The 22,167-nt window shown below is 36.3% G+C and overlaps 1 protein-coding gene across 11 annotated transcripts in view; it reads right to left on the bottom strand.

The window, feature by feature from the left end:
• Positions 1-22,167, bottom strand: part of PCDH9 (protocadherin 9) — a 670,991-nt gene that overhangs the window by 506,862 nt on the left and 141,962 nt on the right. For 3 of the 11 annotated variants that reach the window (XR_012058678.1, XR_012058679.1, XR_012058685.1), the window contains one exon: positions 31-22,167. This exon is cut by the window's right edge. The exons of the other annotated variants lie outside the window; for them this stretch is intronic. The gene's annotated coding sequence lies outside the window, so the exon portion shown is untranslated. The remainder of the gene's footprint in view (positions 1-30) is intronic. 11 annotated transcript variants of the gene reach the window in all.

Genomic DNA, 22,167 nt, shown 5'->3' with positions numbered 1-22,167 from the left:
TTTAACACTTATCTATACTAGGAAAGAGACCTTCTTTGAGTGAGTAATTAGAAACTCAGCATAGTTTTCATCACAACAACAAGGATCCCTCCAGTGTAAAGAAACTATCTATTTAAGAAGGCTACAGCAGCTCAGAATATTTTAAATTCACATGGCAAAAATACAAAAAATAAATAGAATCACATTTCTGTTATATGTGTATGAACTGCTGATTTTTTCATCTTGGAATTTGCCCAGACCATTAACAATAATTAAATAAGTTGCTCATGTTTACTCTGTTTTAATATTGGTTTAGGTGTCCAGAGGAAAATAGCAATGTTTAATATTTAAATATCAAATAATTTGATTAAACATTAGTGTGTTAAACTAATATTAAGGAAAAATGAAAAAGAGTTCATAGAACTGACAGCAAGTCTTTTGGGTTGTAAGTGCGAAACATACATTAAAATTTGACATGTAGGCATTTTTTCAAAGAGTAGCTTGACCCCAAGGTCACAAATGAGAATTGTAATTAAGAAGCAATATTTCTAAGTCTGTACTTAGTGCTGGGCTGTCCAAAAAGATGTATGTTTACCATCAGAAAGAATCTGTGGGATTCTGACTAAAATCAGGTATGAGCATAGCAGCTCGAAGAGACAAAAGGTACTCAGCACTAAATCACACTAGTTACTCTCTCAAACAAATTATTAATTTAAACTCTTTTTATTCTCCTAAAAATAAGTGGAATTCCTTTAGAGAAAATTTTAAACTGATAAGCTTCTTAGTCAAGTCTGCCTCTTTATAAATACCTGAGAAATTCCCTTAAAATTTCCTAGGTGGGGTCTACAACAGCTTCTACACCTTGGAGCCATTATACATTCTCTTAATATTAATTCTTCCCATTTCTACAGAAAAAATATTCTATATCAATCATTTATAATAGTTCAGTTCTGTTTCTCCTGTAAAACCCCATCACAATAGTTTGAACTAAAAAAAAAAAAAAAATCTGCAGGGATTTTCCTAACTCAAAAACAACAACAAAACCCCAAAACAAAGTACCCACCAAATATGCAGCATTCAGATTTTGAATGATTTGGTCATTGCAAAACAAATACAAAGAGGTCTGGATCCCTCCACACCCCCAAAAAAGAAACAAAACAAAGCAAACCCCAAAACCACATGAAAAGCACTCTCTTCAGAAACCAGCTGTTTTCCATCCTGAAATGCTACAGGGATTACAGACAAGGATAGACATCAGTGGCCAGGGTAAAAATGTAAAAACCTACACATTTGTTCATTTTTTATCATAGTTGCAAATTATCTAAGTGCAATTTCCACTGTATTAAGGAGACAGCGTATTATGCTTCTAGCTTTCAGTCAGGTTTAATAAAGAGAAACCCTTCTACAGAATGAACAGTACCCCTTGGCTACTTTTAAAATAATCCATTGAGAATAGTGCAATATTCCATACATTTATTAAAAGTATTATGCTTCCTTAAGGAAATACCCCAAAGAAGCACTGCTCACTTTTTTCATGTATATGGAATAAAAATGCAAATACTCCAGGTTTAGAGGTCGGGTGTTTTTGGTGGGGTGTTTTGAGGTTTTTTTGGCTTCCATTATTGACAACAGTAAAAAGATTGTTTAAGACTAGCTGTGTCAGAATTTTGGATACCAAGTGTGACAGGCTCTGCAGGTGTACAGTGCTTTCCTTATTGATACAAATTGAATCTGAACACAGCAATTTATTCAGCAAATCAAACCAATCACTGCATTGCAGTTTTCTCTTTCAGCTCTCATTTCCCAACCAAGTACTCTTAACCACTTTGCTACATTTACTTTACAGCAAGGTTTCAGCAGCTATTAGGTGCTGTTTTATGGTCAGAGTATAGGAGTTTAAAAAATTTTCATAGACTGTTATGTTGCCATTAAGTGCTGCATCATTCACACCTATTCCATACTATCTGCTCATCTCCAAACATACTACCATTAAACATATTTCTCTTCATGTTACCCTGGAAAAAAACCTCACCATTGTTATCCCATGCAAAGCATCTAAAGAGCTTGCAAGTAATTTTTTTTCTAATAATCTGTAAATATTTGTCCTAAGAAGAAGATTATCTCAAATCCTTCTTTTTAATTATGAATTAATTAAGTTATTTTTAATTATGAATTAAAAAGAGGTTCTTTAATGCAACTGTGTTGTATGCTATTTTGTTAAAAGATACTTAAGCTAACTAGTCCTCCAAAATAACAAAAAAAAATTAAAGAATTAAAATTAGCACCAGATTTCCCAAAAGATAAATTAGGAAAGAGAAGGAACCAACTCAGGAAAAGAAGAGTAAGGCAGACAGCTAAAGTGGGAGAAAACAATGCTACTGTGTTGAGCCAATATATAACCCAGGATTAAAAGCTAGCCTTGGCAAGGCTCAAATGTGAAGATACTCACATCAGGCAACCCAGACCTGATGCTACCAGAGGTTGTTGCTATAGTGACCAGTGAGAGTAAACCAACAGTAAAATGAATTTACTAAAGACAGTTAGGAAATATCAAAAGGAAGAAAGTAAAAGGAATGGGGAAGTTCAGTGTCTCTAATCAGATGCACAGTTCCATTGTCTGCTGCTTGCCCTGCTGCAGCAGAGGAATACATCACCAAAATGGAGCCGAACTTTCACTTTACCTCCATGATAGTTGAAGTATATTCCTGACTCTATGGGTTTCTAATTGAAAGAAATTATTGTTTCATTCATGCTACAGCTTTTCAGTGACTCAGCAATCCAGCAAATTCAGCTGCCTCTGAAACCTGTGTGGAACTGTTAGCTCATTGTTCTCATCTAAACTATTTAGAGGAAGCCTGGAGTGGCCCATTTCTGTCTTCTGCCTTTAAATCAGCCTGGAGATGGTTCCATCCTGACATGTAAAAGGTTTCTATGGATGAAGTATTTGTCACTGAAACAAAAGGTTTTGGAACTTTACAAATCTAGTGGAAAACTCAGTTGATTTCTTTTTTCAAATAAAGAATAAAGCAGAGACTGGCCGTTTTAAAAGCAAAATCTGCTTCAGAGAAGGCTAGCTGAAACTGCAGTCAGTGGACCATAAATCACAGTGCCCATGCCCAGCTGTGCAGCACTGCATGGAAGAAAAGGTTTTGGATGACAGTGTCCCTCGGCGATAGCTGCGGATGTGTGTGCCAGAGAGGTAGTTATTGTTGTTTACTTGCTGTGCTATCAACGTGGTATGCTAGAGAGCACACTTTTAGGAATCGGCATGTGTGCACTGTATTATCTTATCTCACACAAAACACTGTCCCAGACCCTTGGAAAACTCCTGCTGGAGTACTGTCAGAAAGAGATAAAAATGAAGTACTACATCTGTTAAAACTGAAGTGCTGAACTAGACTTCCCTACAAGCATTTTTTCCTAAGATTGACCGTACACCATGATCAAGAGGAGGAACAAGAGATGATCATATTGAGCCCTCAAAATCTACATGGATATCTCTGTGTGTGTTTTTTTCAAGCCTAGAAAAGGCATGAAGGTGGGTAGAGGTGAAAAAACTGAGATAGAACATGGAAGAAGTTGCTGGTTTTGGAGAATAAATATAGAGAGAAGCATTTACACAAAAGATGCTTTTACAGGAATAGCAGGCACAGCCATAGTTGAAGAAATTGGCCATCTTTGTCTCCCCTTTCAGCCTAAGGCACATGAGGGTTCAAGCCACTTCACTCACCCTTCTGAGGTCATGACTGGGGATAGTCACTTAGCTGTGCCCTGATTTGTTTTCTCCATAAATAAAATGGAAAAATACAGACTAAATTAGCCTTTTAAAAGTGCTTTCATATTTAGAGAAATGAAAAGTGCTAAGTGAGTGGTAAATGTTGCTTGAGCAGATTAATACTTGGGTGATCAATATACATTATGAGACAGGTCTTATTCATCATATTTCTCACAGCTGAAGGAATTCAAGAAATAATAATATAAAGATTACAGCTGGTAGAAATGTCCTTAGTGAAAGCTGCCAAATTTTCTTGAACATAGGGGGAGCTGTGTTTTCATTTGCTTACACTTCAATGCAATTTGTACAACATGGAATCAAAATTATGCCTTTCATCTGAATCATACTGGCTTTTTATATCAATGTGTTGTGTTGATTTAATTTCAATATTTCAGTGCAATTGTTTTTTTGTTGTTTTTGAAAAGGACACAATTTAAACCCAAGTTATTTAGCTACTACTCATAATGGGAATTCTGGTACTTTCTTTGAAGAACTTCTTGAAGGCTTTGACCTACAACCTGGTATTAAGCAAAGAAAGAGAACTGAGTTCTCTTTTGCTAGATCCATGAAAACAAGTCCAAAAAGATTTCATCAAGTTACAAGTTTCAAAAGGTTATTTGCATTCAAAAAATAGGGCATATTTTTTTTTATTTTAATTTTTTTTTTTTAAGGAAGCAGAATTAAGCTACAAGTATATTAAACATTCCTACAAGCACAAGCAAGAAAAATAATATTCTAATATTTTGAAAGTAAATTTGACAGTTCCAAAATATTTTCAAATTTTAGATTTAAAACACTTGATCACAACCCGGTCCACAAATACTAATAATATTCTAAAGTGTATTTATCTAGCTGATTTCTATAGAAAGTAGGTGGAAGTAGAAAATATAAATAATTCTATTTCATATAAAAAAATAAATATAGAAATTTGGTATAAATTCTTGTAGTTTTTTCATATTAAGAAAGGATAGAAGATATTTTTAGTAGGTAAGAGCAACCTGTTATTTTTCACTAAGTAACTGACAATACTTACTGAGATGATTACTATCCATATAAAAAGCTAGATCATAAAGTACAAAAGAAAGACAAAAAGTAAACAGAAATCTTTCATGCAAAATCCCTTGTTTATTTATTTCTAATGCACTTGAATCCACAGGAATACGATCAGTGGTCTGAAACAATGCCAGAATCAGGCTCTCAAAGAAGCATACCAGTTTCTCCAAAGCTTCTCAACCCTGCCATCCGCCTTTCTCAGAGGGCCTATAGAATACAAGAGTGGACAAAGATGAAGCTGTGTGGATTCTCACACTGGACAAATCAGTATGGCTGCATCACAGTTGCACCACTCACATCCTCTTCTGGGAGTTTCAAGAGAATTGTAAAAGTGTATCTCTGGCACATGTAGAATCCCACTTATAAAAAAGATTAGGAAAGAAATAAATGCTTGTAGCTCAGAATATAAACTTGTGCATAGAGGACAGTTAATTTTTTTAATGCCAACATATTTTTGCTTGTGTGTCATTTCACAACATTTTGTCATTATTGAACTAGACCTTCCCTGAAGTAAATTGTTGCTTAAGTTACTAAAAATCTTGGGGCAAGCCAACATTCTATGTAATCAAAGCTAGCCTGACACAGAGATAAGCAAAAGTGCCCTCATTTATATAAGAATGAGATGATAAGCCAACCACTGAAATTTTTAGCTCCTAAGTGAAATGAAATCACGGTGATAATATGTACACTTACAAAGGTAAGAACTTGCTAGTTAGCCTCCTAATCTAAAGCTGATGATCCTTTAAAAAATAAGAAAAAAATCCAGAAGTAACATTCATACAATACCCACTGCTGCTAGGAGCTACAATACCTACTTGGAATGAACATTACTTCTCAATTAGAATTTTTTTTTTCTTTTCTTGCCCCTTTATTTCATTAAGAAATGGAAACACCTGCTTCTTTTAAGTATCTTTGAAGTGTTTGGAACTAGTACTAATGCTTTACAGGAAAAGAGGCTCCCTTTTTACTTTTAAAATAAGAACCATTAAATACTTAGTCTTCTAGGAAAACTGGGTTTGCTTTTACTGAATTCATTACTCATTGAAGTCCACCTACCACTAAAATAGTTCACATTATGCATGAAACATGAGAACAGAAGCACTTTTTTACCTGTAGGAGATCTGGGTTTGTCTTTATCCTTATTCATTTAAGGAAAAATTACATAGGCTAGAAACTTTTGGTTATAGATCTTAACTCTCTTTAGGGGAAAACTAGAGAATCTAAAGTTTGCAACAGGCTGTGAATTAAAATTGTTATATTAGGATTTCTTCTGGGGAAACTAGATCATAATACAAAAGGTGCAGAGAAACTCAGAAAGACTCTGTCTTCAGTAGGAGTGAAGTGTAATTTCTGCATACCAGCTAGCTTAAGACAGTAGGAAAAACTAAAAGGAGTTATCACTTCAGAAAACACCTCAAATTCACTTTTCTCATGTATTTCCTAGTTAACCCAGAATAGGCATTTTATAAATATTTCCTATATATTTCTAAAAAGTAATTAATTCCTATAATCTTCTTTCTCTAATTTCTTTTTGTTTCTAACTGAAAAGGAGACCACATGTACACAAGCACAATATTAAGAAAAAGCAAAGTAAAACCACAACAAGGAGAAACTTATTTCTCATGATATTTTGCTAATAACAAATAAAAATATTTTGGCCAATAAATGGCTTTTTTTTTTTTTTTTTTTTTTTTTTTTAATGGAAACCTTTTAATTGTCTTACCTTTAGAATTCTCTGCTTAGTTATATGCCTGCCAGTTTCTGCATTGGTGCTAGAAAGCACAAATGGCCCAGCCTCAAAACCTACTAATCTGGCAGTCTGGCCCCTAAAATATCAATGTGATAACCTATAGCTTGCTGCCTTTTGCTTTAGCTGTCTGTTGCATGCTTTGATGAATATCTGCCCTGCAGGAAAAACATATGAAAATTACATCATGTGCAACTGGTTTGAACTGTTGTGCAACCATGGGACACTGAGCCACTCTGGGGAAAAAGTTAAAATTAAGTACGGTAGATAAATGTCAATTTCACGGGTTTTGACATTTTATTATATTATATTTAAATTAAAGGGAATGCAACCCTGGCTTCTTCCTGCTCTGAGCCTGCTGATTTTTTCCTTTCAGAAGATTCTGACAAAATGCATGATCGTCCTCTGCTATGGTTCTCAATTCCTCTTTGGTGAAGACAGCAGGGTTTACATGATACAATTTTAATGACTGTGGCCCTGCATGGCAATGTGAGGTATCAATGCATTTTCAATAATGCTAGGTATCTGCAAGGACTGGCATCAGGTGACATTCCTACTGCTGAATGCTGCATGTCCTCAAAGGCAAGCATTGTGCAGATAGAGGCAGCACCAGGAAAAACACCATTGTAATGCAGCAGTCGTATGGGTGAAATGGAGATTTATGAATCGCTGCCAGAGAAACTATATTATGGACTGTAAATTAAAATGGGGGCTTAACACACAGTGAACTACATGCTAGAGAGGCTGATTTTTAGATTGTCCTGCCTATTCAGGTTCAGGCAGCTGTAGAGACCACCCCTCGTTAGGCAATCCCAAGCTCTCCATGAAACTCAGACATTCTAGGTTTGAAAAGGCAATTGCCAAAGCTTTTGTAGTCACAGCAAAAAATAAGTACTCCTCAGTTGCTCCAGCAGACATTTTACTTGCAGCTAACTATTGTAGTATGGTGACTGGGATGTGGTGGCTTCATTCTCAAATGTAATTCCAACGCTTTCCACAGAGAGACTAGTTTTAATCCTCTGCAAGTCATAGAGCCTTAAAAGCTCAAAGGACCACATTTTGTTCTCTGAATTTCTGCTGCTGTTCATGAATCAATCTTCTCAGATCTGCCACTGCACACTGGGAATACTTCCAACTGAATCATCAAATCCAAATAATTCAACTTGTTTACTAGGTTTTGGTGAACATTTTTTGGAAGTCTCCTCAGGGATGAAAAAATCCCCCCAATTTTCAATTAAAATAACTAGATCATAAGATATGAAAAAGTTTTTAAAAACTCAAGAGAACAGCACATGTGCCCCAAAACCTGTATGGTAAAGTGATAAATTTCACACTGCACTATCCTTCTGCGTATGCCAGTGTTTCAAGTCGGATATGATACAGCCTGTAAGACTGATCTTGAAATATATTCAAATATGCAACGGTATGTCCTAGTGTCTCCCCAGGAAAAAAGAAATGCATAGCACTTTTTCTTATAGACCACACACCCAACACTATTATTTCCTTACCACCCAGCTAAAAAAAATTTGCACATAATAAAGCACAAAATAAATGTACTCATCACATATCTCAATTCATCTGAGAGGCTCACTCTCTGCATTCTTTATTGTATTTTATATTCCTTTGGAAACTGGTTTACATCCTTACAAAAGGGTAATTTGTCTTTAGCCCTCCTACCCTTCAAAAAAATTCCCCTTGATTGTCCTGAAACAGGAAAAAGAATACAAATTAGCTTTCCTTTCTGCTTATTTGTACAATTTAAAATGATAAAATTCACTTCACAGTTCAAAATTCTACAAGGACACTTTGCCTCAAGTGAAAGTAGCTCCACATGGACCACTATGTGCTTGTCTAATGTGTAAATGTGGTGTTTTATGTCTAACAAAGTTTAAGCAACTATACTGTGCATATACAGTAACTCAGCTATCACTTGAGCCCCACAAGTGCCATGCCCTAAGGCATGCTACGGGCCATGATTCATATGGCAAACAAAGTATTTCCAGTGGACTACATGCAGTGGTGTGGCAGAGAACAGAACATATATTCTAGACCTGCCAAAGCAATATGTTCCAGAAAACACAGCATTTTTTTTTCTGGAAGGCACAAGGGTAACATGCTGTGAGGTTTTTTTTTTTGTTTGTTTTTTTCTTTTGTTTTTTTTTTTTTTTTTGAGTCTTTCGGTCACATTTCAAAGCACAAAAAATTCTTCTACTACAAAGTTCCTTGATTTATTTGTACTTTTCCACAAAGACTTTCTGTTGGCTTTCCCAGAATAGGAATATTAATGACAGCACACCACCATCTTCCCACAAGTGGTGAAGCACTGCTGACAAATCACATATGGGCATGACACTATGAATAAGGCTCCACAAAGACTAGTACCAGGCAGCACACAGCACTACTATTATGCAGTGTCACAATGAAAACCTGAACTGCATCTCCTCAAGGAAAAGCAAGACAACAACAATTTTCCAACTTCTGGAGGTGGCAAAAAGGTACCAGACCATTTCATGGCAGCTGGAACTGATCATCCCAATGTCTCTTGGTTTAGTCACACACAACTGCAATTTCAGTGGTGTGTGCCACTGTGCACTCAGGAAAGGAGACACAAGAGAAACACTTCATGGTGTGAAGAGATGCCACCTACTTGTAACCACCATTTGCATCAACAGCCCTGCCTGTGCCCAGCTCTCCTGCCACTAGTCCAGGCCTTGGGCTGATGCCCAACCTGGCCTCATCCAGACTCCAGGGAAGGCCTGATGCCCAGCACTCAGGCTGCTCCTGCCACCTTCCAGCTGTCCCCCTCCTGGCTGGGGCAACAGGGGTCCTGCCCTGCCTCCCCTGAGAAGACAACTCCAGCTGCCAGCCCACAGGAATCCCCTGTCCCAAACAGCATGCAGGCAGCAACCAATTCCAGAGTACAAGAGATGGGGTGACCACCAATATCTATTTAAAAAGACAAGAAACTGGTCAATATTTGGACAATAAACAAAAAAAGCTCTTCTTATAAATTATGACAGATTTATCACATCTAGTTTTGCAAGTCAAACTCTTCAGCTTCTAAATGCCCACATTAATGCTAGGTAAATCCAAGTGTGATTTTTTTTTTCTTTCAAAGTGTTATGGTTGATTTGTTTCCCAGAGTAAAGCTCCTCACTGAGATGAAGGCTCCATGTACACAAGCACCTACACCATACATATGTAATCATACCCTGTAAGTGGCACCAGCAAAAGTAAGGAGTGACATTTTTTCCTCTTGATCACAACAGAATAAACAACTTTTTAAAGGTTAAATTATTCAAATTCTACAGTTACCAGTAAAAAAAAAAAAAAAAAAAAGAAAGACATTTCTTCTGTACCTTCAGCTTTTTTACATCCAATTATTTTGATTTTTTTTTTATCCTGTTCTAGGCTTCCTGACTATTGCTGCTTAAGGGGCAAAAAAAATTGTGTTGTAACTAGAGGTAACCCATTTACTTCCACTGATAGCTACAGCTCCAAATACAAGTCTTTCAGCTCAATTCAGAGAAGTTAGATGAACTACAAAACAAGTTAGTAAAATGGAAACAGACAACATCTAAATGCATATCACAAAGTCTTGTACACTAAAAAAGGCCTACTTGGGTGTCAGCTTTAACTACTTAAGGTCAGACAAATGTCAGGGGAAGAAATATGCAATTGTACTTAAAACAGTTTCTGAACAGCTAAAGAAAATGTGAAAATAAAATTAGGGAATTCCGTTTTAAAACCAGTTTTAGTTGTCATAAATCCCTGAAAACCCACTGTTGTTGATGCAGCCACAAACCTGATGGAATCATACTGTACCAAAGCAACAAAGAATCTGACCTTCAATTACAGAAGAGAATATGGTATTCAAAAAGCATCCCATATTTTTAAGATTTTAATGATTTTTTCTTTTTCTGATGTCTTTTTCTATAAAAAAAAGTAAAACAAAATTAAACAAGGGGTTCTGTGAAGCAGCTTTGTGTAATTGTGCAAGAACTGACACAAAGACTCAAAGACTCCCCTTTCCTTAGAACATTTCCCATTGATCCCTTACAGCCCAATTCCTTTGCTTCCCCAAAGCATGCCTGCTGATTATCATCCTGCCTCTAGGTTTGATTTTGTATAGATCCAAAATGCAGGTTTATGCATGAAAAACTACTGTTATCTTAAAAAAAAAAAAAGAATTTGAGAACTGAAAAGCAGCAGAATATGGCAACCCAAATCATTCTGTCTATTCCTTTTTGATCAATGAAAGCTAAACATTTACATCCAGGACTTTTAATCCAGATCATTCACTTACCCCACTTTCTGCTTCTGCTCCATTTCTAATGTAGTAACAACCTTAATTCTTCCATGGTTATGAAAAATAACTAAAAGGAAACAGGTGAAAAAGACATACCATGCTATGTAAAATAGCATTATGACTGAGCTCATAAAAGAAATGCTGACTGAGGAATTTAAAGTCTTTCAAAACTTTTGATCTTATTTATACATGTGAAGATTTGCTGTGAAAGTTAGATGTCAACTGTAAAGAGAAACACCTCTCAAGACAAAATAATAATAAAAAAGACCTCCAGTTGAAACATATCCAACGAAAACCAACAACTTTCTGATCTTGAAGAGAACATCTTGCAAGTGTTTTGCATGTAATATTATGTTATGCCAAGCAGCCCTACTTTTTCTTATCATTATATTTTTGTCATAGATAAGTGTTTGGTTTCATAAATTTGACCAAAAAAAAAGAAAGTTGCTGGAATAGATATTCGGTAAGCCTTATTAGAACAACTATCCTGTTATATTTGCATTGCCCATGGGTCCTGAGAAAACATCCTGTTTTGTGAGGACCCATTTGCAATTTACATATAACAATTACTCTTTTCATTTAGGATAATCATAGTTATTAGTAAGCAGATCCATAATAACCCCTTTGTACTTTGAGCTCTTATCTAAGGAAAATCTGAGCCTGCAATTTCAAATATTTCTAGATGTAATTTGTTTTCTGTATTGATTACTTTTAACCTTGGTTGCAAAGTACGAGTAAGAAAAAAATTTTAAGCATTATATGCACAAAATAATCGTAGTGCAAATTCATAGATTTTTTTTTTTGCTTCTTGTGATGGTGCAGTTGCATAAACCAAGATCTAGTATCTAACTGTATTTGTTAAAAACTAAATAACCTTATTTTATGATAGTATCTTGGTGATAATAGACAAATGATATTTGAAACACTTCACCATTAAAAAGATGCTGGTAGTCTTTGTTTATAACAAAATAACCTTTATATGTATGCAAAATTCCAGAAAATAAGATACAGTGTCTATTCTATATAACAAAATAATGACTTGTGTATATCCTTCTAGTGGTGACAGAAAGGCTTTGAAAATAGTATCATCATGGAATTGTTCTGGCTTTCTGGGCTTGAGGAGGGGGTGGGGAAGAGGTTGTTCTTATTTTTAAAGAGAAAGCCAAAGACAGTCTAGATATGCCACATGTGAACAAAAATTGTTGTTCAAATGTCACTCATAACCTGACACAGAAGGGAAAGGCTGTCATAAATTTTAATTCATACAGAAAGTAAAATATACAGAAGAATATTTTACTTTCAACTAGTTTATTAGTATTTGAATATGCAGAGAGGTTCAAAATTAATTCCTACCCACCTATCAGTGGGTTCCTATTGAACCTTTTGTCCATAGCAAGTAGTGGAAGAGATTCATTACACTTGCACAAAGTAACACAAAACAAATGTCAAAAAAATCAGAAAATATCACAGGACAATTTATTCCTATTTGCAATGTTAGCATTCTGACTTTGGCCAGACATTCAAATAAATTTATATATGTGTTTTTAAAACATTATTATCTGATAAAAGCAAAGTATAGCACTACATTAGCAGTAGAATATTTTCAAGATATAATGAGTTTCTATACTCAGAGATATATTAACCCCATGTATGAATCACACCTTATAGAGAAATAAGGTGAGAAACCTTCTGTAAAAATGTAAAAAATGTTAGTGATAATAAACTAAATGCAGAAGCTCTTTAATGCCAATGAACAAAAAAAAATATTGGAGAATGCAAAACAAGTGGCATAAGGAAAAACCACATGGGAAATTAGAATATTCCTGAGTGTGCTGGGAAACAGTTTTCCAGTGAAGTTAATTCACTATATTATGTATTTGGCCAGTATATTCTTTGTTTTTCAGATTTCTTGAAGTCAATGGGCTCTCCCTAAAGGCTCCATAAAAGGGATGAGTTTTGAAGAGTTATTTGATTGAAGATAAAAGATAGGGATTTAACTCTGTAGAAGTGTACAGAAGTTAACAGTGAGATCCAGAATAAAAGCCAAGAAGGAGAGAGGCATTAGGGCAAAATAAATGAAAAAGAGGTCAGTTCTAGACACCCTTAGTGGGAGAATTAGAGAAAATGCAAGCTATAAAAATAAGCACCTGCAGCACTTAGAAGAACTTTGAATGAGATGGTTTTCAGTCTAATATAAGGTCCATTTGCATTAACAGGAGTTTTATGGTGTTTATTTTCATTGACTCGAAAGGATTTCTGATCAGACCATATGAATTTCACCATGGTGATCTGAAGGCATTTTTTTAAGTCATGCTAATAGAAACACAGACTATGTCAAAATATAACTCTGTATAATCTAAATTATGAATCTGTGGTTGCATTGTCCAACCCACAGTCCATATTGTCCATCAAAACTTATAGAAAGTGACCTGAAAGATTTTAAATTAGTATGTACTAAGTGCAGAATTATTATTTTATTTTCCAAGCACAGATCAACAAGCAGAGCTTGCTGAAAGTCACTGGGGCTGCTGCAATTTCAATCTGCTAAAGTTGCCTCACAGGAATTCAGTGAATCACAAATTAACATAAAGAACAAAGACTCTCCACGTAATCCAGACTGTATTTTCTGTGTATACAGATAGTTAAATCCTATTTAAACTGACAGCGTTTATGACACACAGCATTATACAGTCAAATGAACTGCCTATATACTAAAAAGTGAATGCAATTCTTTTTCCTGAGAGTTGTGTAAGTAGCATCCCATCCAAATTTCGATTGGTATACTAGAATTCTAATAGCCAGTAATCTGAAGTGCTCATTAGGGATATGCAAGAAGTCATTACCTAAGTGTGTCTAATTTAACCACATTTTCCCCTTGAATGAAGCCTGCCTTGTTGGAAATTAGTGATCTAGCCCACACACTTCCAATAGTTTCAGTTTACATTTGATTTTTTTTTTTTAGAATTCTAAAAATTACTTTCTCTGTCTTCTCTTCTGATCTCCACTGGGTATTTATATGCAGCAAGCATAATTATACTTTTGGCAAGCGAGTGAAAATTAAACCCTTATGAGCAAAGAAAGGAGGGTAAGGAAGCAAGGAACAGGAAGAAAATCTGGTTTAAAGTGAACTTATCACAAGCTTACTGGAGTGTAAGCAGAAGGCAGCTACATATTGGAATCTTGCAGCACACTTTTAGGAGGTGGTGACATTTGGCGCATGCTTAATGAAAGCTGAGGATGGGTACTTTATTGATTTGAACAAGGAGTGTATCTACTGGAAGATATTAAAGCAATGACTTTGGCAAGCTGTCTTGTTCCAAATAGCAAATCGTCTGATCTTAAAAATCCAGTATCACTAACAAGCAGAGATGATCTTGTGTGGTAGGTCTCACAATACTACATACTCTATATACCCTGAACTCTGATTTTCATATGCATCACATCTACATATGTTTCCTCACCAACAAAATAACAACTGCTAGTATACCACCCTTCTGTCTACTTTTATTGAAAACTTCTCAAGGTTTTGTTCTCTCAAGAGCTGTAAACACTGAACTCAAAGTGAAGCAAAGAGAAGATAAGGTATTTAAGTGAAATCCAGCAATGTAACATTTTCCTTCCTTCATAAAGTCACAATACTCAGGGCCTGAGAGCGAGTAAATCCTGCTGAGTGATGTACAGATTCACTGCTCCAACAAAGGAAGGGGCCGTGAAGAGCCTTTTCCCATAAAACTGAGAAAAGCACTAAAAAAAGCCTATTCCAGTCAATGACCAGATTGGTCTATGAAGCATGACCTGCCAATGGCCACGAAAGTTTCTACAGGGCCACTAAAGACAGCCCTGACTGCTGTTCTCATAGGACAAGCCTAGCATACATACAATTAATTTTTGAAAAGGATTCTGTGAAACCACCCATCCTGTGCCAGTATGTCTTTAACAGCTCTCCTCATACTCTCAAGCACAACCTGAACATTTGCATAGTGACAAGTATTCCTACTCAGATGTGTCTTTTCATAGCTAATACCTCTTAAAGAAGAGGCCACTATAAATCTCATAAAAAATTCACTCCACAGAAAAAGCTGACAGTCTCAGCTGTCTAATTAGAGCAAAGAAAGTCTACTTTCGATAGCTGAAATGTCAGCAGCATAATTCCAAAATCGTTTTAGCGACAAAGGTATTCTGTATGAGTGAAACTTCTGTAACTGTTTTTAGTGTTTGTGATCTGTGGTTTGTTTGGCAGAATATATACTGAAACTTGCGCATGACAAATGAGAAAGATGACAGGCACAAACAGTTAATGGATTCCTTAATCTATCAATACTCTTTTGTCATTATAGTACACTTTTGCCTACAATAGCAGTCAAAGATAATTTGTAACATATTGCTAGAGAAAGCATGAAGAGAATGCTTCATGGTACTTCTCTTCAAACGCCCTTGCCCCTGAAATGGAATAAACAAAATGTGGATTATTGTAAAACTGTGTGTTTTGCACACAGAAGCTGCAGAAAGTAGCATTATTGCAAGTCTGATGAGAGAGTACAATAAAAACAAATCAGAATGAAAGAAAGCATTGTGGTTAATACATAAAAGTAGAAATCAGAGTGAGAGGTTAAGAGGTGGGAGCCTAATGCCTATTGTCCTATCGTATTTTAAGAGCCTGATCTTCATTTTGCCCAGATAAATTAGTGCAAATAAACACAGGTCTGTACTTCTAACCTTGATACTTATGAAGATGTTGTGTGTTAGTCATCTGGCAGAACAAGCCTCAAAATAACAAAGTCTGTTTTGTAAGAACATTGTGTAAAGTGAAGGTTAAATGAAGTTATTTCTTTTACAGGCTTCCTGCTTGTCAGCAAATGGCGCAACAGAGATCCAAGTGGAAGCAGGACAGTAAACTGTTAAACAGATATGATCACATCATGTGATAAGAAATTGACAAATAATTTAACTGGAGAGAAGGGAAGTATGAATTATCAGCAGTAAATCAGTAATAAAGTTGAGAGTCTTTAATCACCACTTTGGAAAGTTGTAGCCAGAAAAACTACCCTGCAAAGAAAAAAAAAAAAAAAGAGAGAGAAAAAGGATTTTAATAAATATGAAGATGCCACAACATATCACAGCCAGAAAAGTTTATTTTACTGAATAAATGCTGGATTTGGCAGTCAAAATTGTTTCAGTATAAATGAAAGTTTGAATAGCTTTGGAATAGGTGTGAAGCTTTGTCAAGCAAAGATACCACTACAAAACAGAAAAAGAATGACAGGAAAGTCACTGAAAAGTGACATTTTCCTCATTACTGCAAGTTCTACTCATCTTCCCTGAGGAGTTCCTCTGACTGTGTATTCATTGACCCCAGCAAATACTTGCGTTTATGTTTGCTGCATAGATGAACTGCTGATGATTCAAAAAGTGTGTTTTAAGAACTCCCATAAGGGCAGTTAGTCATGCCAGGAGTGTTCTGTCAAGGAGCCTGGAAGTGCTGAGAGGCCCAGTTCTCACAGTACTCGCCTCTCATTCTGCAGTGGGGCCTGCCTGAAGCATCCCAATTCCTATCAGAGCCACAGATCCTAAAACCCAAAGTAGTTGATCACTAAACTGAACTTGCTGGCCTGTCAAGAATGCCAGCTTCACTGAGCAACTGCAGGGAGTCCATTTAAATTCAGAACAATATATGCCAGCACTCTTGAAACCTTTTCCTTTTTTCCATTTTTGATTCAGCGAATTGCAAAAGGGTTGGGTTTTTTCCCATCCATCTTATCATTTCAGAAAACTGAATGTTTTTTTCAAATGATAAGACTCCCAAATCTGCCTTTTCTTTTCTTTTAATAGTTTCCAGTGTTAGAGTCTATTTAAATCAAACGATAGAGCTTTCAACTCTACCTTTTGGAACTCTTACGGTTTCCTTCACACATTTATTCTATCCTTGGTGTGCATTATTTGCATTTTAGATCCTAGTTATTCCCCATTTTCCATAAAAAAAGAAATTGATCTTGCCAGCTGAAAGTTAGTATACTAGTTGGTTGCTTTGCTGGTTTTTATACAGCACATGCAGCTCTGTGAGAGGCTTAACTGATGAAGCTCAGTTTAATATGGCTTTATGTCTGGCATTTCAATTATCCCACGCAAGCTCTGTTTTTCAAAGCTTAGGGGGTTCATCAGCTCTCTCTAGCAAGGATTCAGATGTCTAAAAGTATAGTTTATATACTGCATAAAGTACGTACATCTAATCTCTGACAAGTTTGTCATACCTATCAGACGACAGAAAAAACATGCTCAGTGTCTGGGAGATCAGTGCATTAGCAATTACAGAAGTCACAAAGATATTATAAATGTCAATTAAATGTTTTTCCTTATTAGTACATTCTTACAAAACAATTCCATTCCTGCCAAATTAATCTTCAGATTCCCAAATATGCTCCCATGCCTGTTTCCCTGTATACCGTCACATTTTACCCTAAGTCCTTGAAGCAAGACTAGTTTCTGCTTTCTAAGTGAAGCTTTCACCTTTCCTTCACTGCAAGAAATTATTACTTCTGATTCTATTAAAATGCATTTTATGTATTTTTCAGGCAGGATTATTGGCTGTAAGATTAATATGCACTTCCAGTTTCAGAGGTCATACTGGTTCTTTAAAAAGAACCAATTTCTCTTCTGGTCATTTATCAAGAATAATTCAAGGTAATACATCTAACCTGAAATAAACAGTGAAAAGAAAATCTGTAAGACTGTAACTGTCTTCTAATACAGCTTTACCTTTACCAACAATCTGTATTTTTTCCCTGAATTTAGTATTATTTCCAAATGCAGTGGTCATGCAATCTGGAATCCACAAGGCATTAAAATATATATATGACTCTCGAACCATGTTTAAAAAGAAGTTGCCTTCAGTTATGTGAGTTTTGTTATCCTGAACAATAAAATCATATTTCATAGGACATTTTGTATCTTTTGATTGTCAAAAGGAATATGAAAATCTATTTTCCACTGTGCTGGAAGTGACAACTCTAAGAAATAAATATTTCTTTCTGACCATAAAAATGAAAAAAAAAAAAATCATACAGATTTGGGGCTTTCTTGCAGGTTGAAAAAAATAGGTATCTATTGTACAGCACATATAAACCACAGAGCAAAAATCTGCAGTGAGAACTGGCAAGCTGAAGTGTTTCTTACACCCTATGCATGCACATTCCCTGTCTTACTGCAACGACCTTATGATCCTTGGTGCCAAGTGCTCAAGTCCCAGCTGTGGATTTAAACTCAATCTCGTTTTGAGTTTCCATTCTGTTGGCAGCAGAGTCATTCTTCACTGCACTGCTCAAGCCAGAAAAGGCTTCCTGACTCGGAGGCAGACTCAGATAAGCAATGGCTATAAGAGAAGTTGTAATTGCACAAGCTCTTTCTTTCCCCAGCAGGTATAACTACAAATGAGCGTCACTGAAAATTCTTCTGAGCTTTAACAGGGTAGATAACCTCATAGGCAATTGTAAATCTAACACAGTGTCCAGATTAGCAAAGTAGACAGAAAAAGGGCCTGTTATTTAACTCCTTCCCAGCAAGCATGGATTTTGTGATGAGTAGGCTGGGTTTCTTGGGGTGGATTTTTTTAAGTGCTTTTTTTTTTCAGAAAGCCTTCTGGAGTAAGGAAGAGGAGTAGCAAGCCTAGCATGAATTTAAGTGAAAGCTTCACTGCTGAAACTTTACAGCAGTTAACACCACAAAATCAGGTAACCAGAAATTAGGGAATGTCAGAATAACAAATGTTCTGTTTTATTTTTCCCTCTCTGTACATAAACATTGCAAATGACATCTGCAATTTCTTCTCAGTGAGTGCACAGATCACACACTGCTTGTTAAACATCAGCTTGTCTGTGCTTACTTTATCCTCACTATTATATAGTGAGGATATAGAATATACCACACACCATTTCCAACATGCTGTTCTTGATACAAAGATATTAACTTCCTCAGGGGCTCCTGATTCTCCTGTTTAGCTTCTTACTTATTTCTAAATATTAACAGATTTATCCACACATCATAACTGTGCAGTATGTGGCAGTATTGCCAGGCATGTTTCACAAAAGAAGGCTGATGTGCATCTGTTGAAACTGAAAGAGAGGTGCAAAATAAATTTCAGAGCTTCAGGGTGTCACTTCTCCCAGCGGTTGGCACTTCACAGTCTCCCATAGAATCTGAGCAGATACCCCTTGGCCTCAGCTGCTGGGGCAAGTGCAAAGGTATTCTGCATGTCAGAATTACTGCATCACAGGCTGTCACACAGGAAGTGAGAAACACAATGAGAAACACAAGTCTTTGCTGAAATGAGAGCTTCATTTAAGTAATGTCTCTCCAGGATTACTTCAGGCATAAAAAAGTACTCTTTCCTTAATTCCCTTTCCAGGCAATGAAGAGGATGACAGCATATCTGGCAGAGGCAGCTGACTGGGCTTTCTCACTTTTAGTATCAGAGCAATCCTACAAAAGGAAGCTTCCACCATTCCAATTAGCCCACAGAAATATTTTCTATCTCGGAATTTCTAGTTCATAGTTGTTGTCCAGTGCTGAGCTTCTCATTAACATTTTCGTCAGTGAACCATTCCTATCCAGTCTCTGCTACTGCTTTAACTTAAGCCCTGTTAGCATGCCTCTGTAATTTGCTACCTTTTCTCTTACCTCCAGTTTTAACATTCCTGCCTAGCTGCAGCTGCAGTTGGCACCATCCATGAGCCACATTGATTCTCAGGTGGCTTCTGCTCTCTTCCTCCTGCTGACCAAGGTATCTCTTCCACATAGATTCCCTGTTTTCTACTCCATACTTACTCCTCACCTCACTGCAACCAAGCCAGACTGAAATTCTCAGTTCTTTTTGGACATCAACTCGACAACTACTGAAAACACAGAACAGAATCTCTGGAGACCAAGAGCCCTCTGCAAGTACCATCCTGGAAGAACTGCTCACCCTCATATCCATGGATGTTTCTATTTAGGAATGGTTCATGTGCAGTCAGGTCACACCAGTGATTTCCGAGAGATGAAGCAATCTCAATTCAGGCACAAATCACAGACCTCAGCTGCCAAATGCAAATGTTGCTACTGAGCCAGGGCAAAGAGGTATTTTTAAATGTGAATGACTGGACTAAATATGTGAGGTTTTCCCAAAGAACAAGCAAAACATACATTTTTATCAATTCCAGGTTCATTTTTTTCAAAGCACAGAGGGGCTAAATTTGGTGTAGCATACAGATATGAGTTTTAGAAATTTTATTTAATAATATATTTTGCCTCTAGCCATTTAAAAAAACTTAAAGCTAGGCAAATATTGGCAAGGGAAAACATCAGATAAGTTAATTTTGGCAAAGTTATAAAGAACTAAAGACAATCTCCTAGTTCATGTTCTGTATTTTAGAAATTTATTTTCACTATACCTAGGAGAGTTTTCTCACAAGTTGAAAAGTTCTATATTTGCTTAACAGTAATGAGTCTGTGTGCTGATACATTCACTCATACTGAAACATTTCAAACAGCCTTTACAGGCAAAATTATTGAACTCAGTAGCCCTAACTAAAGATTCCTGATACATCCCAATTTCTGTTTTACTTTCATGGATTCTAGCCAAGTAAAACATAAACTCTTGTTCTTTGTTCTGACAGAGGATTAGTTAGACCTCCCAAGCTAGCAGTCCATCTGCTCTGCCAGCTAGTGCTATTGTCCCAGAGACACCACCTCCTTCATTGTTCCACTGAACAATCCACGCCATCTCTTTTCTCAGCTGACACTGACAAATACATGTCAACCCGCTTGTATTCTCCTGCACACATCTGTGACACTGAATATAGCCTTTCACAGTTTCAGGCAGTTTAAAGCCTGGTAAGAGCAAGGAAACACAATACTATAAAAATACCAATATACAAAAGCTTTTAATTGCACCATATTAGTTTATTTCATCAATGCAATGTCCAGATTTGCATGTTTACATTCTACTCTTCTCCTTCTCAAGACATGATTTTAGCTTTGCCGAGTGAAACAAAATGTTTTAAAGCATTCAGTAAATTTAAAAATACTTGCATATAGAGAAAATTTGATACCCTAGCATAACATGTTCTGGTAATTTTTAAAAAATATATAGAAACCTCTTTTACTGAAGACTGGTTTTTGGGTTAAATCCGCAAAATGGAATGACCAAAATAAGGAAAGCAATTCTGCCAGTAGGTCTCTGAAAAGCTTTTGCTAAATGAGCTGATGCAATCTCAGTGCAGGACTTATAGTCAGCAATGACAACAAAATTCTCATTACTGCCAGCATTTCAAGGAAAAAGCAAGAGACACAGTGAAACTATAGTTGTTGCAGGTGGAAGAAATCCAAGATTATTGATAAGACATGGATCAAATTCAGTGCTCTTTCCCTTGCCATGTCAAACACAGCTTCACTCAAACCTCAAGTGACCTTCATGTGATCCAAAATAATAGTCTTATATGCCAATTCCAATTAGTTAATGACAGAAAACAATGTAGATGTAATAAAACTATTGTATTTTAGGCCAGCAGGCTAAAATTGACCTTGCTGCCTACAACCGGTATGTAGTTAAGCACAGAAAGAGAAAATATATCTCTTTGTTGTCACACTGTCAGTAAAACATACTAACACATAAAACATCTACTTTTGCTGATTCATCCAGCACTTATTTACTGGATACTCCAAAAATGAGCCAACACTTCAAACCAGAAAGGTCAATAGTATCTCTGTCATGACAGACTACATTCTCAAGGTGTCATTCAAATGGTTCCTATGCTGGCTCTCAGCCTTGGATGTGGAACATGTGGAACCACCATGACCACAGTTCTTGGACTGGGAAAACAGGCGATAGGTACTAGTTTTAAAGCACTAAAATAAGGGGGGAATCCAGCACATTCTCTACAGACAGTGTGCACTCTTTTAAAATCTTAATTTCATTTACGTCAGTGTAAACCCATCTCCAGAGATTTCTCTAGAGTGAATTCTGCCTCCAAATAGGAGGCATCTGACAATTATCCACCAGTGTCCCAGTTTAGCTAAATTAGTTTTAAATTGGAACAACTTGTTACATGGAAGGGGGAGTAGAATGGGGAAACAGTTTTGCCTGAGACACATGATTAGATTTAAGCATTGAAATTCAAGGTCCCATCCTCTGGACACAGGCTCTTGGGCCCACAGAGTTGCCTTTTTGTTTTCCTCTTCTCCCTCCTCATTTTTTTCTTCCTTTTTCTGAAAAGCACTTCAGCAGATGAAAAATCTTAATTATATTTTATACAAAGAGGGCAAGAACACTCA

The sequence above is a fragment of the Taeniopygia guttata genome, chromosome 1 (assembly GCF_048771995.1).
Source record: "Taeniopygia guttata chromosome 1, bTaeGut7.mat, whole genome shotgun sequence".
NCBI classification, from domain to species: domain Eukaryota; kingdom Metazoa; phylum Chordata; class Aves; order Passeriformes; family Estrildidae; genus Taeniopygia; species Taeniopygia guttata.
The sequence above is the reverse complement of the archived record's forward strand: the minus strand, read 5'-3'. Positions and strand labels throughout refer to the sequence as shown.